The sequence below is a fragment of the Mastigoproctus giganteus genome, chromosome 7, assembly GCF_048544385.1.
Source record: "Mastigoproctus giganteus isolate SK-2022 chromosome 7, ASM4854438v1, whole genome shotgun sequence".
NCBI classification, from domain to species: Eukaryota; Metazoa; Arthropoda; class Arachnida; order Uropygi; family Thelyphonidae; genus Mastigoproctus; species Mastigoproctus giganteus.
This window is the reverse complement of record NC_143581.1, coordinates 36,295,285-36,322,830: the sequence shown is the minus strand read 5'-3', so window position 1 is coordinate 36,322,830 and position 27,546 is coordinate 36,295,285. Positions and strand designations below refer to the sequence as shown.

The 27,546-nt window shown below is 37.2% G+C and overlaps 1 long non-coding RNA gene across 1 annotated transcript in view; it reads left to right on the top strand.

The window, feature by feature from the left end:
- LOC150082817 (uncharacterized) overlaps positions 1-27,546 on the top strand; it is a 169,132-nt gene that overhangs the window by 97,861 nt on the left and 43,725 nt on the right. The window contains exon 2 of the long non-coding RNA XR_016547215.1: positions 9,720-9,800. This is a non-coding gene — a long non-coding RNA (uncharacterized LOC150082817). The remainder of the gene's footprint in view (positions 1-9,719; positions 9,801-27,546) is intronic.

Sequence of the window (27,546 nt, the reverse complement as noted above, 5' to 3'; positions counted from 1 at the left end):
GCCTCCAGTATGGATTTCGCGATCGTCCAGTGTTTCTTAATATAAATGATGCGGTATAATTTCAGCAGTTGAATCCAGATTACACGTAAAAATTTTATTTCGTTTAGATTAGAAGATAAAATTTTTAGGCTACTCTTTATCTTTTAAAGTACTCTATCCTTAAAATAATGTATGGCATCTGTATTTCGCGTTGAGTTGCAAATTCTGAATTCACATCCCCCATTGCTGATCTATTGCATATCAATATATGCTAGGAGTAAATCATTCTATTTTGAACATTTATACAAATTAGTATTAATTACCTGCGTTTTTAAATTTCGCAAAACTCTCATTTCCAAAAATAAAAAATTATGATAATTGCATAAAACTTGCTTTGTGCGTTTTAAACTGCAAATAGTCGTTAAGTAATTTAATTACCAGATTAATTTATGAATCGCTTAAGCACCCACTTAATTCCATTTTAAAAATCTTGAAACATCCTGAGCTAGCGAAAGCTAGGTAAGTGGGTACTTTTCTTGGAGTCTGTAGAAGACTGTCTGAAGTATTGAATTCATAATTATCTCTTCTAATCTGCCAGGAAAAAATAAAATAAATAAAAAATCCTCAATTTTGTACCCTCTGCGCCAAGCTTTGCAGTTCGCACCTTCTAAGCTGTTCTTCATGTTGACATTGATAATTCTCCTCTTCAATGTTGTCGTCCTTGTTTGAGCCCTTTCTAGAAGTTCTTTGTCTTTTTTTTTTTTCCAGGTATGGCCTTCTGACCTGAATTATAGAGGGACAACGACATCCTTCTCCCTGTGTGCAAAGGTTCTATAAATCATGGATAGGAATGCACATGGTACCAAACGAAGCTCTAGGATCACAGTAATCTTGAAATATTCCTTTTCAGTCTTCAGATATTTTCTTGTCATATAAAAGATATTCCTGTCAGACGCAACTTACTGTCCGTCATTTTCTGGTTGATTGTTCCTTACATCCAATCTCCCCCCCCCCCCCCGCATTGAACATTTCTCATGATTTATCTCACTTCATAGGAAATTAAGCAAATATGGAACTTTTGATGTACCTAAAATATATTGACCTATACAGGAGCATATAATTTAACATCTATAGCTATATGTTGCCTGTAAATAAACAATGAATAGACACAATTTGGCCTCAGTAGCCCTTGTGTCGTTAAGCCCAATACCAACAACAGCAACATATACAAGATATTTAAATTGATTTTTTTTATCCTTATACTAAAGAGCGCTTTCTTTTCTGTTACATTGGTACGAACATTCAGATTAACTACACACTATTACTTAAAAAAAAAAAAAAATACAGTATGCCTTGTGCTTTCAATGCCTTTGATATTTTTATTTGGTAATTCCGTTGATGTCTTTTCAATAAAATTATAGTAGTTCATCAGATATACTCTTTCTTACCCGAACTGTAGATATCTTGCATATTCGGGCGACATAATTTAAATGACGGAGTATTTTAAAATGCTAAATTGTTCAGTTATTTCAAATCGTTGGCTGTTTCCTCATGGCACTTCTGTAGTTCATTACGTCCTTACTGCTTGTCAAATTCAATATGCGTTGGTTCTACACAGCAAACATCTAGTAATTTGACAAAATAATTAGATTGGTGTCACCGAGACTTTGATGTTGAACCATAATTGATTACCTCGACCAACACACGCGATTAAGGTACTCTGACGTTGCTAGTATTCAGGGTCAAGCCAAGTTGCTTGGGGGCGAGATATGCTTGTGGCGCACCTTGTACACGGGGTTTCAATAAAACATACCGAGGTCTTTCTCTCTCTTATTTTTAGGTTTAGGCTTTTTGTTGTCTGGACCTTTTTTCTCATATTTGCGCTGAAAAATTTGAATGTAATGTTTAAATTGATCTAAGTATTATCGTTTAGAATTTAATATTTCTAAATTTAAAATTTTGCCGAATCAACTTTTTCTCAATTGGCCAGCTGTTCCCTTGGTTTAGTGTAAAACATTTTCGGTGGACTTCTGAAACGAACTTAAACTATTTTATCTGAAGGTTAAAAAAAAAACCAAAAAAACCCTCAATGGTTGTACGTGACGGTCGCTTTTCGATAGGCGCCTTTAACTGTCGAATAGCTAGCTATATAAGGGCAGGTAAGTGTGGCTTGACCACTCGGCTACGGCGGCATCATGTTGTTAGGTTTCGATGTTTATGGACCCTTTTAACCGGTAAAATCCATAATATTTCGCTTCAGTCAAGCGCGCCGTCAAAAAATTTGGACTGGCAACTTCATCTCCCCGTATGCCACAAAACACATTGACAGATCATCTCACCTGATGGTGAGTATTTCTGTAACAGTATGGATTTTGACGGATACGACCCCCGAAGGGAGAATTATGCTTATTGGTAAAGGTGGCCTCGTCACTCCACAGGATATCGCTAAGGAAATTCGGATTTTCTTCTACCTTGGTTAACAGGAAAAATTACAAAACTCAAAGCGTTTTAAGTCATCACCTTCTTGCAAAGCTTGTAAAAACAAATGAAAGGGACGCAGTTTGTTCTTTCGAAGGTATCCTCCAAATTTGCGTGTGCTTGATCTCATGTGGAAGAAGTTTTCCTGACACTGCTAGTTGGATGTGACTAGAAGAAAGCCACAACGCCTTCCTCGTGAACATGTTCCAAATTCTGTATACATTTGTATCCTTTTTTTTATGCACCATACTTCCAGTTGGCATATTCCCAATTTCGCTGCGCTCTTCGGTCGGTTTAGTGACTCTGCTAATACTGTGACGTAAATTTTATTCTTCCGTCGCGCTCCAGTGTGTATTCTGGATTTTTCTGGCTAATTGAGGGGTAAATTCGTGTCCATATTTGCATAAAATTCTGCACTGCAAGGTATTTTAATTCCCAATGGAACGACAAGAACGAGGCAATTCATAGGACGTTGAAAACTCCCATATCAAACGGTGGCTCTTTATTTCGTACTGTGGTTTACACTTGCTTTCGAAACTACATCATTTAAATTATTTCCATACTGTATTTCCTATAAACAATATTAGAACGTTGTAAATTATTTTTATGTTGTGTATCTGCTGTTTTGTTATAAGATTAAAATTATTTGAATTTATCGTTGTTTTTAGTTACATTGTTACCTTTCATTTGTGGAAATAGCAGCAGCCATACGATGTTGCTGAAATTATTGATAACTCTGAGCTTGATAATAAATGGTCAAAATCGCACAGTTAAACTCCTAAATATCCATTCCCGTTTCATTCATTCCTCCCCTTTAATTATTGATAATGAATTTTTTTTTATTGCGCATTTGTTTGTTTTTTCAACTACAGTAAACCCCCGCTATTCGCGGTTTCGCGATCGCTGATTTAATATAAAATGAAACCTAAAAAAATGTGAATTTTAAAAGGCCATGAATATTTTTCGCCATAAAAAAACATGGACGTGGCTAAAATTATCTTTCCCCGTCAAAACAGCGCTCAGTGGGTGGGGGGAGAGGGATGACAAAATCTCGAGCGTAGATGTTTCTCGCTAATCCTTGTTCAGTATGTGTAATGCGCTTGTCATGGAATGTTTCATCGTTTACTTTTAATTTATACGCTTATAAATTGAATAAATTTATCAATTTATAAATTGATATGCTTACAAAAGTGACAAATCTACCGTTTTGCAGTTTAAAACAGACTTTTTCGAGTGTGTTAATGGAAGAAAGTGACTTTATTGTGGACAAGTTCTTTCTAACCCGTACAAAAATATGGCTACGAATAACAAGGGAAATGTGAAAAGATCAAAGAAGGTGATGACATCAGCGAATAAAATTGAGTTATTAGACAAAATTTCTAATGGTGAAAGTGTCTCCTCAGTGGCAAAACATTATAAAATCAATGAGTCAACGGTACGATCAATCAAAAAATCGGAAGAAAAAATCCGCCATGGTGTCCGTGAAAACGCGCTAATTGCTTAAAAAAATTGCTCTATAACTCGTGATGTTAAATTAGGAAAAATGGAAAAAGCTTTAAATCTGTGGATAGAAGACCGAACTCAAAATAAAATTCCGTTTAGTTCACTCATCATTCGTGAAAAAGCAAAACTCCTTTATCAACACTTTAGCGAAACTGGTGATAGCACTGGCGGGATAAGTTATTTTGCTAGCAAAGGCGCTGGTTTGAAAGATTTGTTTGAAATTTCTAATAAATATTACATTTAATATTAAATTGTTTCTTATTTTCATTTCGATGTCATATGCTTGCATTTCACTATGTACTGTCTATGTACATAGTCATATTATGAAGGTACATATAATACATACATAGACAAAATTTTAGACTAGTTTTTCTTATATATTTCATACTTTGGAACGGAACCCCTTTATTACTATGGGAGCCATAACTCAGTATTCGCGACATTTCTCAGGAACGTAACCCCCGCGAATAGCGGGGGTTTACTGTACTTATATTTCATCAAATTGCACCTTCCACTCCAGAATTTTTTATAAAATAATTATTTTGAACGTTATTTGTTTTGTCATTATTTGCAAGAGGTGACGTGACACAAATGTCTTTATACAGCTAACTGTTCGACCCAGCTAAACTAGCCTATACAAAAGTGGCCATCAAATACAACCGTTGCGTGTTTTTTTTTTTTTTTTTACTTTCCCCTCTTCTAGATGAAATGGTTTACTTTCGCTTTAGAAGTACACCGATGATGTTTTTAGACTAAACTAAGGACGCGGAACAACTTTTCCATTGAGAAGAAAGCAGTTGATTAGGCTAAATTTAGAAATTGTAAAATCCAAACGATAATACTTAGTCCAATTTAAAGAACAAATTCAAAAATTCAGCCCAAATATTACAAAAAAAAAAAAAAAAAAGTCCAGATTGTCGTCTGGACTTTTTAGCCTTAACTTAAAAATAAGCGAGAAAATCCACCCTGTATACCAGTTGTAGCTAAAAAATTCCAATAAAAGTTTTATAAATATATTAAAATTTAATCTGCAATTATTTGTTTTGTCTCCTTCGAAATAGGCAGTTCTTAGGCAAAAAAAGAAAAACCAACTTTGAAGGCCAACCCCTTGTCCTTTATTTTGAGAAGAAACTCCATTTATAATTTTTGAGAAAAAATTCCATTTACTTCTTAGGCAGTTCTACATGAAACCATTCTCTTCTGCACGGCTGAAGCATTTACTGATATTGATTTCAGTACTTTCGATGTACGTTGCTAATTTCCTACTAAGATTCAAATTCTTTTCGGCGAAGTTTTGATGCTTACGAGCAGAAGCCAGAGCTGGTAAATATGGAGTATTTAACAAGCGAATTATTACTATTTGCTAACGCGCCTGAAACGTAATGCACTATGTTCATTAACTAACTTGGGTCTTTATTACCGAAGTAGATAACCATCTGAGTGATCCTCGTATCAGAAAATTACATTTTATTAGAATTTTACAACGTCGATTTTAGTTTCTAGAGTTTTTTTTTTTTAAAGCACTTCTGGTATCCCAAAAACCACTGTTCAGGATTTCTTTCTGTTGGTAGTTTCTAACTTTTAAAATATTCTTCTTTAGCTCAGTGCGAAAAAATAAAAAATTGAAATTTTATTTAAAAATTTCTTATAAATGGAGTTTCTTCTCAAAATAAAGGAGAAGGGGTTGTCCTTCAAAGTTGGCTTTTTTTTTTTGTTTTCGAGGTGCTTTTCGTTATTTTTGTCCATTAGTGCCACGAGTATGAATCTGATGGAGAGTAAGAACGAAGTGCGACTCCGATATTACTAATCTTAATCTTTACTTCGAATGAATTACAGTACATAATAATTACAAATTGAATTACAGAAAATTAAGTTTTCTGTTCATGCTCGGGGACTGCCACGTGATCCGAGGAGATTACGACCATTCTAACGGATTTCTTGTATTCGAACTTGCAGTGGGTACAGTTTTGTGCTTCGACTCGACTCCTTGTCTATCACTCCACTTTCAGTTACTGTGATATTCGTACTCAATTTTTCTGCTAGCAAGATAATGAATAGTATATGTATACTTACTTGAGAACATAGGTTGAATACCAGAGACTGAAGTTTTGGACTATAGTTTTAATCCAGGTCACAATTTCTGCTTCCTCTCTTCATTATGATCTCTAACACTTCTTAAAGGAAAGTCCAATATTTATATATATACATACTACATACATATATCTTTGCATATTAACTCAAGATGTGATGTTACTGGTTCCATATGCTCCGAATTCATATGTCAAACACCTTTCACTCCATTTCATCTCATGCGTAAAACACTATTGACAGTGACACAGCACATTGCACTTGTTTTACTTGGTTTTAATTATAACATTAAGTCATCCATGGCTCAATGCATTGTTCCGGTTTTTAAAATTATGTCTGTCTATCTACAGCATGAATTGTTGAGGAGGCTTCCATCCTGCAGTGGGTTGTTAATGGTTACAGTCATTTCGCTACCACTTTACGGATGATAAATGATGAATTCATCGATTTTTTTTTTGTGGGAGGGGGATATTCCATTGCATGATAAATGCGTTTACATATTATAAAAAAGTTTGCCTGTGAGAAAATGCATTGCGTGTTCCTGCTGCTGAGGCTTATAAAAACCCACTCGGTTATGTGAGAGTGTTTTCATAGATACCGATATACTGACACCCCATGGCCCAAAGCGTGCAAAAGGAAATAAATGCATTTCACCCAAATACTTCAGAAGAAAAGCGCTAAAACATTCATCAAGGAACAGAGAACGGGGGGGGGGAGAAAAAAACCCCTCTCTATAATGAAAGTTTAACTTGTACCAATGTCTAATGAAAGAATTAATCCCCAAAGCAATGCACTTAATGGACCATTTATGAAACAATTAACCCAGTTGCTAATGTGTTAAACGTTTGTAATTATGAGTACCTATAAAACCAAATGACTGGACTAATATTCCAGTATTGTCACTGGTGATGTGTGGGTTCTTAGAGTGATTGAATAGTTTTAATTAAAATATCGCCTTGTTCAAGGTCAATGTTACCATTCTTTTCAAAGTACTTTCCCCTAAACTCAATGTTTGCCACAACGTCCTTCAATCCCTCCATGACTTCCTGGGAGCCATCCTTGAGCATCTTTTAAATTGCTTCAATGTCTTTTCCAACTGCTTCTATAATTTCGAAGCGGTATTCACAGAATTTTCTCTTTATTGGAAAACGAAGTCATGGCTGTGTGTTAGGATCGGAAGTTGTTGCTTTCTGCTATGTGTATACGCGGAATTACAAATGCTGATCTTAATGATTTTAATCGATAAATGCTGTCCGTGCTCCAATTTTTTGTAGACTAACCCATTATTCTGATCACAACGTTTTTCGTATAATATCTTTCTCTTTAACCAAAAAAAAAAAAAAAAAAAATATATATATATATATATATATATATATATATATATATCCATATTTTGTAATAATTAATATATGTAATCCTGCTACTACCACTCCACTACACTGTCATCTGTAGCATGTCCATTAAATGTCATTACGGCAACTGGTATAAAATAGTAATGGGCAAACCACCGCCGCACATCTATTCTACATCTGTCTTTTCCTAATTTGAATTTATGCCCCCACTTGTTCAGATTAGGAGCCTAAGGAGGCATAAATTCAAATTAAGAAAAGACGGATGTAGAATAGATGTGCGGAGGTTTGCCTTTGGCCAGCGGGTGGTTGATTGCTGTGACGGGCTTCCATCTGTCGTTGTGGGGGTTGATAGGTTGAATGGATTTAAGGAGGAGCTGGACAGGCATTTGGAGGGAATGGTGTGATTTTTTGGCTGATGCTGCATAAGCTCATACACTTGCTTTCTTGCATCACGTGCTACTAATACTACTATAACTGAATTATTACTAATCGACAGATTTCAATAATCGAATGATTTTTCCATAATCGAATATATCATTCGAATGATAGGAGTATAATCGGCTGATTTGCTATAATCGAAATAGTTGATTTTAGCAAATGCCTGTTATGCTCATTACTGGTATAAGAATTTGCTGTTTTGTTGTTATTGTTTATACTTTATACATTAGTATTAAATTACATTAATTTTCATTAAATACATCGGAAGATGGTGTGCTCAATAAAGCATTGTACTTACCAATTATTTTGACATTTATCGGATCAGAAATGAAGCGAAGTGGCTATTTTTTTCTTTGAATAAAGGCGTAAGACCAGACTTACGCCTTTGATGGAGTAGATAACCATGGGCGACGTGCATGTATCCTATCCATAGCCTGATCAGTAGAACTTCTCTTCTTGATTTCCTTTTGCATGTCTTCTAATCTTCAACTTCAGGTTTTATTTAATATAATTTATTCACTGTTTGTTTTTGCCAGAGTTCTCGCCATTTTGTTAGCCAGTGGTGTGGATGATTCACTTGTAGTCATTATGAGGAAAGACTCCGATTATGTCGGCTACAGAACTTGGCAGCCAGGCACCTCAGAATAATCTTGCATAAGGCTCTGAGAGGATTGTGTCTCCGTGGGCAGGAGTAGCAGTGCGTAGCACACACGCTTCTTGATTAGACCGGGGTTCGAGCCCGTGCCCACCAAATATGGAGGATACGGAAAGGTCAGGGAATGACCACTGCATATTCCCGGAGCAATATGGCCTTAGTTGCTAATGCTCCTAAAAACCAAATAACAAACAAACTGTGAGGATTAGTAAAATGAATGAAGGCGGAATTCTCACTGTTATAAAAAATTCCATAACTAGAACATAAATTCAAATTATGGTGCTCGGAGTTTAGATTAGATTGTAGGAAGTTTCGTTTTAGCTAGCCAGTCGTTGATAGTTAGAACAAGTTGCCCTCGCAGGTAGTTGAGGCTGACAGTTTGAATAAATTTAAAGGTCAGTTGAATACTTACCTATGTGAGGAGGGAAGCATATAATTTGTGTTTTCTTATCTACTTGGATCGTACGAGTATTGTGAAATTTTGCCAGTGCAGCAAAACCCTGTGGCTTCCTTGCACTATGTGGTGAATACTACTACTATTACTAAAACGAAGCGATCATCCAGCCTGTAGGAGGCCAATAATCCGCCCTCTGTCGAAGTCGCCAAGTTGCTGATATCGGTGTCGAATGACTTACACTCTGAAGTCGGTTCCTGCGAAACAAAAGCCTGTTAACTGCGTCACAAACACGCTTTGCTTAGAACAGAGTAAACCTGATCGTACGAGTATTATGAAATATTCCGTCTTTTTTGATAGCAGTTCTGATTGCATGTATTATATTTTGTTCGCTTAGTTCTTGCACGTTTTCTTCATTTGATTTGAGACGATCACATTCTGTTACCCCTTTAGATGAGTTCAGAGTAGCGGGTAGAAACCTTTGTGAGAAATCTTCCAATGACAGATATTTTCAAGAGTATATGTGTTCAATCATCTACTAGATCTTCGGATTGTAACCTTAGAACCACTTTTGGAGGACGAGCCACATTTTCGAGATATGTTTTTTTTTTTTTTTTTTTTAAATAGAATTAAAAATTTGGAAAGTTTATTCGGTAGCTGGTCTGTCAATGAATGGAACATTGAAAAAAAAAAAAAAATAATAATAATAAGAGTAGGATTTTCAGTTCCTCCTTTTTTCGGACTCTTTGCATTAGATGAATTTGGTTCTTCTTTGATCTGAATCAAAAAATCCATAATGAGACTATTTATTGTCCATCGTTTCTCCTTTCAGCTCGGGAGAATGACTTTCTTCATTCTGGTTTCCGACCCCTCCACAGGGTGGCAGGAGTGGTTTCACCTAGTGACCAAGCAGGTAAGTAAGTTAGTGGTTAATTAAAAGAAAATTGTCTTTCCTTTCTTACCCTTTTCTCTTTCTTTCTTCATCCTAAAATACAAGTACTCGTAAAATAATAAGAGAAGTTTACCTCAATATAGTACGTAGAACACTTCCGTATGATACTCTCCACACGTTGGCATTCGAGGTGAGCGGACGCGCTTAGACAGGGCTCCTCAGTTAAGTGGTTTACTTTTGGATAGTGCTTTTAAATGTTTGATTTATTTAGATATTGTTGGATTATTTTGTTATAGGTTTTCCTGTAACTGTTTGATTTTAATAATATTATAGATATAATTTTTAAAGTTACTTTCATTGATATTTATTTAATTTTATAATGATAGTTACGAGATCTGCCTTAAACACGTCACAGGGTATCGTGACTCACAACGGAAATAGCAGATGGCGATTTACGGGTGAGTCATAATTTAATCCGTTGTGGAACCTGTGGTATGTTTTCCAGGGTCGACCTGGTGACTAATCCTACCTCACCTGGGGATTCTTTTCTTTGTGATCGATGTAAGGAGTGCACCGATCTTAAATTACAATTTGGTGCACTGATGGAACAATTTGAGTCCCTGAAAAAAACGAGTGCTTGCCCTCGAAAATAATGCATCTGGGAGCTCGTCAGGGACTCAAAACTCCAGCAATCTACCAAGTGATGCACACCCGATTCGAGCCTCAAAACAGAAAAACCAAGTGCAAACTACTCTGGTTAAAAAGGACATTGTTTTATTAGGAGACTCCATTGTCAGGGAAACGGGGAATATTTTTTTGTAATAAAGATAGGTGGAGCAGAACCAGGGTATGTCTGCCGGGAGCAACTATTGATGATGTCACCAACAGATTGTCAGATTTTAAAGGGGGTAAAGAAAATATTATTATTCATGTGGGGACAAACGATATTAAACATACACGATCTGACGATTTGTTAGAAAAATACAAGACCATGCTGAGGAAATGTCGCGAGCTAAGCCATAATGTCTGTGTCTGCAATTCTCCCCAGACACGATAGGAGGGATTATATGTTAAGAGCCTTGTGGATTAACTCAAGACTTGAAGGAATCTGCAGGGCTTTAGGGGGTAAATTTCTATCAGCATGGCCCACACTTGTAGGTAGAAGGAATTTGTTTTGTAGATACGGGATACACTTAAACAAAGGTGGTGCAAAAGTTTTTGCCAGTATTATTGAGGATACCTTAAAGGTTCAGGGAAACTGCTAGTTAGGGGAGATGTGGGTAATACTGACACGCGTTTATCTGATAATATTGGTCAATGTAACTCTTGCACATACTTTAAGAGTTCTTATCTGTTACCCCAACTGGACGTATTATCTAGATGTTCTGGGGGCAAAGACGTTTCACGTGAGCGGGTAGCTAATATCAGGGAAGAGAGCCTAAAAAACTTCAAGGGTTGTATTAGGGTTGTTAAATATACAAGAACAGTAAATCTTATTTGTTTATACAGTAACGTTAGAAGTGTCGTCAATAAAATGAATTGGAACTGCTGGTTAAAACAAGTAACGCGGACATAATAGGGCTTACAGAGACGTGGTACCACCCGGAAATTGGGGATGATGAGTTTCAGTACGGCTTGTATAATGTATTTAGAAAGGATAGAGTAGATAGAAGGGGTGGTGGGGTAATGCTTCTTATCAGAAGCAGCCTGAGTGCGACGATAGCTTTCCCGGATTCAGACATTTCACATGCTAGTATAGAGTCTGTATGGTGTGAGATAGTTGGAAACAAAGGTATAATGCGAGTAGGAGTAATCTACAGACCAGGTGATTGTGAAGATTATGACAAAAGCCTCTACATGCAAATGGAATGGGCAAGTAAGCGTCAATGCCTTATTATGGGTGATTTCAATTTGCCTCTAATTGATTGGAGTAAATGGGAAGGAAACTCGACATGGGGAACAAAATTTTTAAATCAACTAGATGACTGTTATTTGTATCAACATGTCAGGGAAAGTACTAGAGAAAAGAATATCCTAGACCTCATCATCACACATGAATCAGATGACATAACAGGGCTGACAGTAGAGGAACCAGTAGCAGGAAGTGATCACGGAGTTCTGCGGTGGATGATGACGAGAGAGGTAGCAGAAGTAAAAGGCAAAGGAATGGGTTTTAATTTCAGAAAAGGAAATTACGATGCCTTAAGGTACTACATGGCCTCTATTAACTGGGTAGATATCGCGCTGAGAATGAATACAATTGAACTGTGGTACGCTTTTAAAATATTAATCACAGATGCCTTGAATGCGTATATACCATTAAAAAAATACTCCACGAGAAGGGTTCCCAGTTGGATGAATAGTGAAGTTTCCGCATTACTTGAGCAGAAAAAGGTGGCATGGAAAGGTTACAGAGCAATAAAAAGTACTGAAGCCTATAACAGCTACAAGGTGATGTGTAATAGAGCCACAGAAAAGGTTCGACAGGCAAAGGCAGTTTATGAGAAATCACTAGCAAACAGAGCAAAGAGGGGGGATAAAGAATTCTTCACATATGTAAATGCCAAGAAGAGCAGGACAAACCAGATCGGACCTTTACGTAATTGAAAGGGGATAGTAATAAATACACCAGCTGCCGTTGCAGATGAACTCAATAGTTATTTTGCATCGATATTTACAAATGAAAAGCCTTTTGTGGCAATGGGAAATTGTGGGAGCGAAGTTAAAAAATATGTAATTAATGATATTGAAATTTCGCAAGATTATTTAATGAAAAAACTTTCGAGCCTACAGACCAGTAAGGCTCCTGGAGTTTATGGAATATACCCTATAATCTTAAGAGAGGCGGCAAGCGAGTGCATTGAACCATTGAGGCTAATTATGTGAGCATCACTAGACTCTGGGGAGATTCCCTTGGATTGGAAAAGTGCAAATGTATCTCCCATACATAAGGGTGGCTCTAAAAGTGAAGTTGGAAATTATCGACCTGTCAGTCTGACTTCAGTAGTAGGGAAAATCATGGAGGCAATGATCAAGGGTGGAATTCAGGATAATTTGGATCGAATTGAAATTCTCAAGGATACTCAGCATGGTTTTGTAAAGGGAAAATCATCTTTAACAAATCTGGTTCGCTATTTCGAAAGGATAACTCACGAGCTGGATATAGGGAATAATTTCGACATTGTTTATTTAGATTTCAGCAAAGCTTTTGACTCAGTCCCACATGAGCGGTTACTTTATAAGCTGGAACAGGTTGGAATCACTGGGAAAATCCTTAGATGGATAGAAGGATGGCAGGAGGCAGAGGGTTGTGATAAATGGCTATTCCTCAGATTGGGTTGATGTAAGAAGTGGGGTTCCCCAAGGATCAGTATTAGGACCACTGTTGTTTTTTTTTTTCATAAACGACATTGATGAAGGGATAGAGATGTCTAAATTTGCAGATGATGTTAAAATTGGTAGAGTACTTAATGATCACTGTCAAGCTGAGCTTCTTCAGAGAGACCTAGATAGACTTCAAGAATGGTCAGAAAAATGGCAGCTGTGCTTTAATCCAACAAAGTGTAAGGTATTACACCTGGGAAACAGTAATCCCAAAAAAACTTATTCACTTGGTGGAGTTCAACTAAACCCAGTACTGGAGGAAAGGGACTTGGGTGTTACGATACGGTCAGACATGAAATTCTCTGAGCATTGTAAACAGGTTGTAAGGAAGGCCCATGGTGTCCTATCGATGATCAATCGAACTTTTGAAAGTAGAGATAGGGACGTGATAATCCCATTATATAAGGCTTACATTAGACCACACTTGGAATACTGTGTTGAAGTATGGAGACCGCACCTAAAGAAAGAAAGACATCGAGCTTCTTGAAAGGGTGCAAAGAAGGGTAACTCGCCTGGTGAGATCGGCAAAAGGGCGTCCTTATGAAGAAAGACTTCGAATATGTGGGTTGCAGAGTTTGGAAACTAGACACCTTAGAGGAGATTTGATTGAGGTGTTTAAGGCTCTGAGAGGCACCAGTAAAATGAATGAGGACAAAATTTTCAAGATTATAAATGATGCTAGAACTAGGGGACATAAATTCAAGTTACGGGGGGAAATGTTTAGATTGAACTGCAGGAAGTTTTATTTTAGCCAGCGAGTTATAAATTACTGGAATAAGTTGCCTTCATGGGTGGTAGAGGCCGACAGTTTGGGGAAATTCAAAGGTCATCTGGATAGTACTTTCGGGTAAGGGAAGCACATAGGATGATAGGTTTAATTTCCTTTTTATTTATATTTTATTTTATTTATTTATTTTTAATTATTATTATTTAGTTTATTTATTTAAATTTTTTTTGTTTTTATCATTGTTTTGTTCGGATTTTTTTTTTTTTTTTTTTTTTTGGCTGGTGCAGCATAAGCCATAGGCTTTCTTGGAGTTGATGGAATATACCCTATAATCGTTACTAATACAAATTAAAATGAAAAAAATCGAAAATCTTACATTAGAGTAACAAATAATTAAAAATCAATTTAACGTAATTAAAAATAAGAAAATTAATTAAGTACTTGTATTTTAGGCTCTCACATGTACAACAGAGTTGGCTCTAAACGCTAATATACAGTGTTCACTTTGTCTTCACCACAGAAATCGCTTTTAATCCCAGAGAAACGCCTGATCATTAAAATACGTTTGGCACATACATATGATGCTCGACACGTTAATAAGTAGAAGTGAGACGTGCTTCGAAGAGTTAGATGAAAAAGAGGTGCAAAAAGATGCAGTGGGGCGTGAGGCACTGGGGATAGAAATCAGCTTTAAGAATTATATGATTTGAAGCTGCTTTCTTTCCTTTTTAATTTCTTTATAAAGTTCTTTATAAGGAAATACAGCAGATTCAGGTTTTTTTAGACCCCACAACATGCGAATCGGCCTGTAAGTATACACTTGTACAGACAACACGTGATAAACAGTGTGAATCAAAGCAGTCGATGGACTAAAATAGAACAACTAATAAATTTATATTTTTTTGTCAGCTTGTAGAACTGATACAAAGATATATATTTTTCATAAATTTAAGAATAACTAAGATAAGTTTGGAAAAAAAATTGCGCGATTATACATTTAGTAATCTTACTGAAATTCCTCCCTGCTTCATGTTAAGAAGCTTTTCAGAAGCTTCTTAACATGAAGGTAAATACCCCTGATTAATAGGAAAGTGCAGTAATACACATGTTTAAGTTGTTCGAATACATGTGACCACAGAATACGGTTAATGATAATATTCATTGCCAAATGAGTATTTGTCGAAATATAAATTAAACATGTAAATAGAACATTACTTATTGTAATATTTTTATGTGCGACAGTTTGAGGAATCTGGTTAAGAATAAGTAAGTATTAAATGAAGTAACTGTTAAATTTTTTCGAAAGCTATCCTAAAAAAAAATAAAGAACAATGCTGTAGTTTCTTTTCAGAAGCTATTGTATACGAGTAAAAAAAGCATTTATATTTGCAACAGTAAAAAATAAAATCGTCTGTCCCCCCCCCCCCGGTATTGTCACGGTCAATTGCCGATTAAATCATTCAAGAATAAGGTTCTAAAGAAAACTGTGACTGTTAGTTCAGGTATCAAATGTCACACACAGAGTAAACAGTATCACTTCGTTCGTAACGTGTACGCATGTGTAAGTCATTTTAGAACACAAATTATTTCAACCTTTCCTCATAATATTTGAAAAAGGTCATTAAAGTTGATTAACCTTTACAAAGCGATCTAAATCCTATTGTCCTTAAACAAATATCTGATTTTATTCAACCTTCAAGTAGTGCTTAAGTCAGGTTACTTTGTTCTTATCCCATCGTTGACACCTTCGTCCTGTCCCACATTGCCCAGTCTATGAGAAATTTAAGGCGTTTAATCTGACCTAATAACTACCATCAGTTCTCTGGTTTTCATATGTTAGTCCATTAATATGGGTCATTTTCCTGTTTTGCTTTCCATCTGATTTAGATAGGTCGTATTTGGAGATGATTTATTGCCTTAAAGAAGTCAATGTGTCATAACTCGTTTAAGACAGATTAATCATTGTTGTTTGAATACAATAATTAGTAAAAAGTATCTTTGTAGAATCCGAAATTTATTCAGTACTGTTGTTTGTAGGAAATGGAAATGGGACACTCACACAAATCCTCAAAAGAATGGTACCGCAACGTTCTTTTAAACTATTTAAACGAGTTTTAAATAACAAGTTTTGGTTGGTCTGGTATCTGCATAAACAGAAGATACAATATTTTAGGAAATGTAAGCAGTTTAGACAATGAATGAGTTTGTTCTGATATGATTTCTGAGTGACATCACACTGGTAAATATTAAGAGCTTAAAAGAACATCACAGTATACATTACGTAAAAGAAACATTTTTAGGCAAAACAATTTTTTTTTAACTTGGAAGAGGGGATCTACGTGATTGTTCATTATTATGTTGATGAATTGATAGATGCCACACTTTTATATCATGTGGTAGATTAAGTAATTTATTATCGAAATGATACAATTTAAAGGAATTGAACCAACTCAATGCCAAACATTTAAAATAGTTTGTGTTTGGCATTGATGTGATTCACTTTTTATTTCTAAGTTATATACTAAATACAGTATTTAAAATAAATAAATGCACAAGGCATAATACTTTAAGAGTTTGGTATCTATATAATATCGGTGTTTAGATACACCATAGATAACTCTTAATAAACTACAAAGTAGTTGTTGTAGGCATCATTTGCTGTTTCTCATATTGTGCTCTGCCTTCACGACGAGTTGCCATGATATTGCACTACTTCGAATAAGTAACTCTTCACTAATAGAGAAGACTATTGTTACTTATTCTCAGTTGAGTACCACCACCCAGCAAATGATGCCTACAACAACTACTTTGTAGTTTATTAAGAGTTATCTATGGTGTATCTAAACACCGATATTATATAGATACCAAACTCTTAAAGTATTATGCCTTGTGCATTTATTTATTTTAAATATTGACATCTACACCTCTTGGCATCTCTCATACTGTGTGATTAACTTCACAACTGGGTCGTCATGTCTGCATTACCAGGGTACCTGCCCACCCACTGATGATCGGCCAATAGCCGTGAAACAGTGCTGTCTGGGTGGTGGTACTCAACTGAGAATAAGTAACAATAGTCTTCTCTATTAGTGAAGAGTTACTTATTCGAAGTAGTGCAATATCATGGCAACTCGTCGTGAAGGCAGAGCACAATATGAGAAACAGCAAATGATGCCTACAACAACTACTTTGTAGTTTATTAAGAGTTATCTATGGTGTATCTAAACTAAATACAGTATACATTTCGTATAGGCACACAAATACCGAATCCCATATTTTTCACCTCCCGTCGTACAGTTCGCTTGGAATGGATCTTTCTTTTCCAGAATTGAAATTTTCAATCATTTGTTGCACGCTGTATCTTCTATTCTGGCACACAATTCGCTTTAAATTCCTGCGTCTCGTTCTTGGCGTACCGACTTTCTGCTGCGTTCTTCTTTAGTCTTCCACTCATTGATCCACTATGAAGCTCTATAAAGGCGTATATTATTTATGTGATACCAAGAAACTTATGATCATACTACGTGGCAACTTATATTTGCATACCCTATGTTAATTATCTGTTGACGCCAAATGTAAAAAGTTCCCAATTTTTTGGCCAGTGATTGTATAAATCCTCCTCCTCCGCGGTGGTGGAATTAACGGTATGGTACTTTTGACACTGAGTTAGTGTCCTATTTTTGGAATTACTTTTCGAGTTAATTCTGGGAAACTTTCTTTAGACATGCAGTAAATTATTGAAATTTCTGCTCATTTTGTGAAATCTTGTTCATTAGCAGCAGTAAACGTTCTACAGTTTAAAGAATATGGATGAAACGACCGTTTTCTTTTTCTAATTCTGTTTAAAAAATATATAGAAACAGCAATGACGATATTGTTCTTCTCACTAGACATTTTACACATGACTGATTGAAAATAAGTCGCCTAGTGTGCGGAACTCCGCATGAAGGTGGAGTGTTAATCGTAAAATCTCCACAAATAAGGTAAATAGTTGTATGAAGTTTATTGAATAGCCGATCAGAGGCGTCATATATGATCTCAGCATCAGAGCAAGGAAGTATACACTACTGTTCGAAGAAAGTGCATCATCCCTTAAAATTGTAATTGTCGTCCGAATAATGTAAGTATATGGCAATATTTCTTACAGATTACATCAGATAAGATTGACACGCTTAGCTGATGACATAATATTGCATCAGCTGTTACTTTCAGCTATATAAGCACGCTGTGTGAGAGTTGCAGTCATTTTTGCTTGTGTCAGGATGGCGAGTTACGTGCAGTTGACGCTACGAAGAAAGAGTGCTATTGTTGCTTTACGTGAGGAAGGATGTGCTTCCCATAATATTACTTATAGAGTGTCTTGTAATCAGTCGACAGTGAGTAGATTTCTTTCCAAACTCAAGAATACTGGTTCTGCTGATAGGAAAAAAGGAACCGGACGTAAACGAGTCTCTGCGCCAAAACAGGACCGCGTTTTGAAGCGCTTATGCCTTAAAAACCGTAAAGCTGCTTCGTCTGAGGCGAAAAGAGAATGGGAAGAACATACAGGAGTGGTAGCAAGTGCAGTAACAGTCAGAAGACACCTCTTCAAAAATGGACTTGTAGCCCGTCGTCCTAAGAAGAAGCCCTTCCTCAGACAAAAAAAATAGAAAAGGCCCGATTAATTTGGTGTAAGGAGCATGTCAAATGGATCCCCGGCAGTGGAAGTCAAGTTATTTTAATGGATGCATGGGTCTAAAGAGAGAAAAATGATTCGCCGTAGACCTGGTGAAGAATACCATCCAGACTGTATTGTCTACAATGAAATTCCCTACCGTAAAAATGATATGGGAGTACATTTCGTATCGTTAATCGCCTTCAGATCGGAAGGTCACCACAACCCCCAAGTATGGCTATTTCTTGGTTAAGAGGTAGGTTGACACTCTTAACGCCTGCAAAAATAGAAATGTGTGACCTTGTGTTTCCCCGCCGTTGACTATAAAGCCTGCCATTGTAGCTGAGAACTTTGACCTTGTGTCATACTGCAGCGGACAGAGTATCTTTATACATATCATATAAGAAAAATTTAAAATAAAAGGTTATCTGATGACAATCTGCATAATATAAGATGAAGGATGAGAAGAACATCCAATAAGGCATCTATTAGTATAAGTTTAGATTTGATAAACGGGAAGAAACTATTTAATTTTTTAAAAAGTTGAAGAGCATACAAATCACTTGTCTACACAGTGCACGCGCACATTCTCCCCCCGTCAGGGTGAGGGAGAAGAAAGGGCCGGACAAGGAGCCCGGCTCAGTTCGCCAACGTGGCGTGTATGCAGCAAAGCTGCCGCTTCGTCAGGTCCGCGACAGCATCCCGTCCAATAGTTGGTCAGTGCTGGTCCAATAAACAAGATGTCAGTGTGGGATGGTGTCACTTATGGGACCTAGGTTCCATCGAGTAAAGTCATAGTCATGGTTGTCCGTTTCGGTTGTCAGAGTTCCAGTATCGAGTATAGGAAAGTTGTGGTAGTGCTCATAGTCTGGTGAACAGTTCGTGCGCAAATTGTGAGAGGGCTCTGTAGTACAAATACTCCTCCCACAGCAAAAGGTGTTCCGGATCCTTCGGGTTGAAACATATTTTTGTGATAAAGTGGCATCTTATATCCTCAAAGAGGGGACATTCATGCATCAGCTGTGTCCATGTCTGGTTTTCACCGCAGTGGCATAGTGGCGATTCTTTTATTCCATAGGTCGAAAATTTGGCGTTAAAGGAACCGTGTCCCGTTAAAAGGAAGGTGGTGTAGAGCCCCGGTGAGCTAGACTGGCTGGTGGGGGTAGACTTGGGTAACATCCGGGATGAATTTCCGGGTTATGGCGCCTTTAGTTGATTCTGCGCATCGGGACTTCCAGGTTTGCTGGAGATGGTTCATAACACGTTTTTTCCTCTATGTTGCTGTTGTTGATTGGATCGGTAGTGAAGCCGATGCAGGTTACATTTTTCCCCCTTGATAGTTGAAAGAACATGCCGCAGCGGACAATTTCCAAGTCCAGGGGGGAGTGATCCCGCCAGGGCCTGCAGCGCGTGTGAGCTGACAGTTCAGCACGCTCTTGTGATGGTGAACAAGATGCTACGCCGCATTTATTCTTATTTGCTTTGTTGTTATAAATCCCCACAGTGTATGAGACGGCCGGGATGAAAAAAGCCTTGTAAAAGAGAGACAGGGTCCTTAGTCCCCAATCTTTTCTTGTGACTCTTGCTATGAGGGCTGAGTAGTTCCTGATCTTTCTCTGGAGATAGACGAGGTGTGGGGTAAAGGATAAGTTTTTATCCAATATGATTCAGGTATTTTAATTCTGTAGTTAGTTTAATCGTGGTGGCCTTTTGGTGTCGAGAGAGCCCTTGAGGAGTATTGAGGATGTCTTGGTTGGTGATATCTTTAGGTAGTTCTGTTTTGCCCACGTTTGCAGGGAGTCAATTGCCTGGTTTGCAGTGACTTCCAGTTCTGCCCGGCTGTCTGCCTCCAGCATCAGGACGAGATCGTCTGCAAAAGCGTTTGCATCTGCCCCATTGAGATTCTGATTGAGGAAGCCGTCCATCACCAGGTTCCAAAGGAGTGGCCCAGGACTGAACCCTGTGGGCATCCCCGGAAGATAGGCCGAGTAAGTTGAGAGTAGGGAGCACATACTGAGATCCTTCTGTCAGATAGGTAGGTTTTGATACAGTGGTTCAGGTTGCTGGGGATATTTGCCTCCCGGAGTCTGCCGCGGACACTTGACCACCAAAGGGGTCAAGTGTCCTCGGCAAAATAGACAGAAATCGACAGAAATGGCAAAATCGACAGAAATCATCAGGAAGTATTTGCGATTATAGTTGCTAGCTGCGGCTATTATACGTTCCAAGGAGCAGCCTCTACAAAAGCCAAATTGTTTGGGGGATTGTAGGCCTACTTCTAGGTTTCTATCCTGTTGTGGAGTAAATGTTCAAATAGTTTGCTCAGTACCAGTAATAGTGCTATAGGTCTGTAAGACTCTGGAAGTTCCTATGATTTTGTCGGGTTCTTCAAGATCAGTCGGATCCTTGCAGATCTCCAGTCGTGAAGAAAGTAGCCTGCAGACAGACAGTGGTTGGACAAATTTAGGATAGTTGTTGGGATGTATTCTACGGCCATTTTCACGATCTCTAGTTCCAGATAGTCTTCACCAGGCGTCTTCTTGTTTCGTATTTTGGCGGTTGCCAAGTAGAGGTCTGCTAGCGTGAATAGGTCTTCGCTTTGTACTGGGTTGTAGTTTGCGTTTTCTTCACAGAGACGGGGTTGCGTAGTCAAAAGTTTGGGCAGAGCCAGTCAGTGCTTCTTGAAATTGTTCCCAGTTGGCCTTGTCAGCAGCAAATCTGTTGACGGTTATTCTAGGTGTGGGTTGTCTGTTAAGAGCACGGTGCATCTGGAATGTAATAACTCTGTGGTCAGAGGTTGTCCAATCTTCTCTGACCTTCCATGAAGATATATGTCCAGCAATGGAGCGGGTGGGAAAGCTTACATCTGTTGTTGCTTCCCATAATGTGCTTGAGAAGGTGGGCGGATTGTTCGGCTTTGCGACAAACAAAATGACTGTAATCAAACAATATCTTATACGTTTTTAATATTTAAGATTTTTTTTTTTAAGGAGGTGCAGTTTTTTTGTCCGCCACTGTATACTGATGCAACTTCAATAAAGCGGGTCATGTTTTGAATCGTTACAACGGTTGCTTCATATAATGGAGACTAACTCGATGTGGCATGAATAAATTCCATTTTCTTTTTTTATTCCCACAGCAACAGAGATTCTTGATGCTGAATATGCTTTGTGACCAGCAGAAGTAGCACAGGCAATTGATTCCTGTCTGGCCTCATCCACGTTTCTGACAAGTAGATCACATCAGCCATTTGCGAGGGGAGAAGTTAGTCAAGGAGGCCTAGTTTGTGTCTCAGGCTGCTGGTGTTTTGGTATATGTATAACGAGACGTGGCAGGAACCCTTACGAGTGATGGCCGAACGCCACTTTTATTTGGGTGGCACACATTTATTTTAATTGCTGCTCCACTCTGCACGCGGCTGCCTTCCACTGTAGCTGAAAGGCGACCGATCCTAACATCCAAAATACTAGCTGAAATAATCTTATCACCCACCCAACGCATGGGAGGGATAGATGCCAGTGGAGAATACCGCAATACAATCTGTGGTGCACATCCAACAAGATTCTCCCTCTGTGAGCGATTCCTACCTAGGCACATGCTTTCATCCATCCAAGATTCCTGATCTTCAGTAACGCCAGATGGGCCATTAGGCTGTTCATTGGATTACGTTGATAGGCCACATATGTGAACTAACATCAGAACTGAATCGTCTTTCTGCAAAATTATGTACTGTCCGCACTAATATGTATGCAATGAGAATCTCATATTATAGTTTGTGTATGTACTGTTCATTATCCCACCTCTAATTTGACAAAGAACTTTATGTAATTTCTTTATAATTTTTCGTAAAGTAGTCATTTAATCTTAATTTTTTAATCTAATTTTAATTCTCCATAATCAACATTATTGTATCATAAACTTGTAAAATCCCTGGCCTTTAGCCGTTATGGGCGATTTATACAGAGCAATTACTATATAATAAAATCTTTTTATTTATTTACCTTTAATAATAATAAATTGCAGTACAGCAATTTCTTTTTATTATATAATTGCAGTCTGTAGACCAGAGATAATTCTAAACAGGTTTTGGTACGGGAGATAAAGGATTCGCAAGAACCTAGTTAAAAATGCACACCAAAGAATACAAAATATCTGATATATTATATGATGTACATTTATTTCCATGATCTTTATATATAATATACATAATTAAAATAAATGTTCGTCAGCATCCAAATAACAAAAAAATTGCAGAACAGGATGGTCTCACACAGTTAAGGGTTGCAGTTTAATTAGGTTCTTGCGAATCCTGTATATTAAACATTTCTGGTGGTCTTCATTCCTGATTTTTTTTTTCTGTTCATGCGTTTGTTCGATACCCTTGAACATCAGAGGGTCGGAAATATAACTGAAGTTTACACCCCACATTTAGCCGAATTCACTCACTCACATATATTTTTTATTAAATTAAAAGTTTTCTCATAGTATCGCCGCTAAGTGACTCTGAGCTGGTGCTAATATTTGCAGAGTACTTTTTTACTTTGAATTAAATGGCATTGTGTTTATTCTCGGTTTCTATGTTAGGAATCGAACGATCTTTTTAAACCCGTGACGGTGGCGAAGCCTCTACACCAGAGACTGGAGACATGTTTTAGTTGGCATGCCAAAAAATTCAAAATGTCTTTTATCTAGTTTTAGCCTTTTTAATTTATTTATTAAAATAAATGTACCTTAAGATGTACGGTACATTTATTTTAATAATAATAATAACCATCCAAGAGCAGGTAATCAACACCAGAAACTATAGAAAATACATTGCAAAGGAGCCCGGTATGTCAGATGACACATGTCGACGATGCCACCTGGGCTCAGAAACGATCCAGCACTTCACAGGGGGGGATGCAAGGTGATCACCCAGACTGAATACGCTCGTAGACACGACCAGGTAGCCAGGATAATACATCAGAAGCTAGCGAGGAAATACCTGTTGACCAAAGAAAGTGTACCATACTACAAGTACGAACCCCCAGGCAGTACTAGATACCCCAACCCGTAAGCTGTATTGGGACCGCACCATAATAACAGATAAGACCATCCCTCACAACAGACCGGACATAACCCTTGTGGACAAGATGGAAAATGCTACCTACCTGATTGACATAGCAGTTCCCAAGACTAGCAACGTCCAGAAAACCCTTGAGGAAAAAATTAGAAAGTACACAAACCTGAGACATGAGGTCAAGGAGATGTGGCATATGCAAGAAGTAACAACCATCCCGATGATCGTGTCAACCAGCGTGGTGCCAAAGACCCTACATAGCAGCCTAGCAACAATAGATCTCCCAGAGAACACCTACAAGGAACTCCAGAAAGTCGCAATCCTGTGAACACCTGTAGGATAGTCAGAGAGTTGATCGACCAACAGTAACACTAGACATAACAACCACCCTGTGTACTTGGTAGCATTACCCGTCACGGAGTGGAATCCCCCAATCAGGGAGAAATAATATAATAGTAACAACAACAAATCAGAGAATAGGAAGGCTTGTGCTACGTGGGTTTGCCCAGTGGACTGATTGTTTATTCCACATAAATTTAAAAGGACCAAGGAGATTAAGGTTCTTTTACTTAACGAACTCCAATCCTTGTTAAGATTAAAACGTTGATCTTAACAAGAAAACATCTACATAATGAATACAAAATTGGATATACGAGAGTGAGTTAAATGAAAACGAGATGTCGATTGTCTAAAGTGAGTCATACACGCTCAAGCAAGTTTGTGAAGTAAGTTTGACAGTTTAAAATTGTCATGTAAGTTTGAAAGAAAGTTGGCGCACACACGCTCAAGCAAGTTTGTCGGTATTTAGTAGTTGATGCTAAAATGTCAGTTCATTTAACATCATTTTAATGATTTAACTTGTTATATTGTATTATTATTTAGAGAAAGAAATACGGTAAGGTCAAAATGGGGGAAGAAGTGGTTGCTGCAAATAAATGGACTCCTGACACGCATCTGTTTCGGTGATCGGCCAGTAATATCTCTCTATATATTAAAAGAGTTTTGCTCATAGTAATATTTATTCTAGCCAATGGGAGAAGAGGGTGGAGAAATTACGTCACTACAAATTCGCAGATAAATAATTACATAGGTCAATTCCTGATTAGATTCCGATCAGTGCGTTATAATGTTAGTATGTATATTAGTATAATGTTATTATTATACAAATAATAACAAAACTAAAATATTTACAAAATACTAAACTATTTGCACTCATACTATATCGGAACGATGGATCCCTTCATCAGCTGACATTAATATACAAAAAATGTTAAATGGAAGGAACACAAATGGGTTACTGGAGAGAATCAGAAACTTGCTGTTGACACTGTAGGGTGCATTACTTGGGACGCACTGCAAGACAACTGCCTCCATAACGTTCACCAACCTCGTGCACGTGCTTCGCTGTCTAATACATGACCATAACCGGCATCATTTGATGTTCCATTGTAACATTTTTTTTTTTTTTTTTGTATATTAATGTCAGCTGATAAAGGGGACCCATCGTCCCGATATAGTTTGTATATTTGTAAATAGCTTAGTTAAATTTTTAGTCCTGCTCTTTCGGATGCAACAATATTCCTCATGCATTATGGAACCCGAAGCAAAAGGTCTTTTCCTAAGTGACCTATGTAAACGGAGGTAAATAATTAGTGATATTTATTCGACCTTGAGAATCCACGTGGTGGGGATAGGGTAGCCAATGGGAGAAGAGGTATTCGGGTACAAATGGGCGGGGAAATTACGTCACTACAAATGCACAGGTAAATAATTACATAGGTCATTCCCGATTAGATATCGATCACTGCGTTTCGACAGGTGTCTTTTGCGTGTCTGCGCTGTAGCATAGTGGTATCGTCACCGTCCTCCCCACACCGGGTGGAAAATGCCCGGGTTCGAATCCCTTCGATGACGCCAGGAACTTTAATGGGCTTTTTTCACTCCCTGGCTGAGTTAGTCGGCCTCAGGCGTAGATAGCAAGGTTTTTCCCCAGAAAACGGGTTTTTCGTCCAGCAAACAGACAAATCGACGATAGAACACACGCAATTAACAGACATAAGACAGCACGGCAGATGAATTTAATTATTCGGGTGGCCTAAATATAATAGTTTGGTTTTTTTTTTTTTTTTTTGTCTTTTGCGTAGAAAAGATTTCATTTACTCCGTCATGCCTATACATTTTATGTAGAAAAGCGTGCGCGGAGATTGGCGAGCAAAGCGAGCAGGGAGCGAACCTCCCTAGTACATTAGTAATAAAATACTACGTTACTAAGTTAGTTAATGTATGCAGTGCGTTACAAGGGGATTGGTGAGTTAGCAAATTGTAATAATTAACGTTTTATTATTATTGTTATAATTCAAATATAATACAGTCAAAGATTGTAATTAAAGCCCAACCGTTAACTACAAAGATTGTGGTTAATTTATGCGTGAACCGAGAACATATCAGTGTTCCAGCTACAATATACGGTATATGGATAACCTATGTGATGTGTAAGATAAAAACAATAATAATAATTTCCGAATTTCAATTGGTCCCACTTTATTGAAATTTTGACTGGATCAACAATCGTTCTAAAAGAGCCAAAATATAAAATTTCATAAAAATTCATCCACTAGGTGTGGAACTATTGCATGCGAAGAGAACAAATAGACTAATTGCGGGATTTCTGTTGATCTAATTTTAATCAAATATGGGATGGCACAACAAATCTTTCTGAAAGAGTCAGATGTAAAATTTTATAAAATTCCATCCGCTAGGAGTCGCGTTATTACGTGCAGACGAATACAATAGGCTCTTTTTGCATAATTCTAAAAATTTTTATAAGTAGAATAAGTGTGGTTTATATAGATCATACAGATGTGTGGCTTATCTGTACCTACTCTAGTTAACAAACTTTGTGAGTTATTTCAAAGTTTCTAACTTAATTAATTTTCTTTATTACCATGTTTATGTCAGATGTTGGTTTAGGGTACGATATTAATCTTTCGTAGGCCGATGTGTTCCCCCCCTCACTTCTCCCTGTCACACTGCATTCCTTACTTTTTGCTTTTCATAATTCATGTTAATTTTTGTAAAATGTTGCAAACTGTAATAAAAACTTTATGTAGGAAGTATGAAATGTAAATTTGAAGCAATATGTATATACTGTATACAGTATATACATATTGGGAGAAGATGAACGGCCTTATTATTTAGGGAAAAGTGTGGAACTTCATGAAGGAAAGCAAAAAGTTAGCTCTTAATTTCAGTTTACAGTACATGACGTAGCACGGGCTTGTGTTAAACTTATTAGAGAGTATTAAAATCGTTCAAAAATAAAAGGTATGCAGTATGTTTTTGTTAACAAAGTCATACAGCATAGAGAGAAACTGCAGAGGAGCCGTACTGAAACACAGTGCACTACAGATAAAATTAATGTAAAAAGATCGAACATAAATGTAGAAGAAATATAAAAGTATAAAAGCAAATGTAAAAGTGTGTCAAAAATAAATTGGAAGAGATGAAATTTAAGAAGCAGTGATTAAATTTAAGAAGCACTGCTTAAATGATTCGGATATTTTTTCAGTTTAGTATTTTATGGACATTTGATCTTAAGAGGCCGATTTAATGCAATTTGAATTAAAACGAATTGAACTGAATGAAATTAAATTGGAATTAAAACGAATTGAATTTAAATTTAACGCAGTTTCAATTAAAACAATGAATTGAAAACTATGGAGTGTTTAGAATTCACATCAGTGTTTATTGGCTCATTTGTTTGAAACTTTACCACGAAACAGTAATAGACTAGCCGATCAAAAATTGTCATTATTTTTCATAAGTTTTCTCAGTATATTTCATTCTGAAAGAGAGTTTCGAGTACAGTACTTAGTTCTTGCGATAAGGGGGAACTAAACCTTTTCCTCTGTATACGGTTCTCAAGATCGTCAGCAGTTGTTGT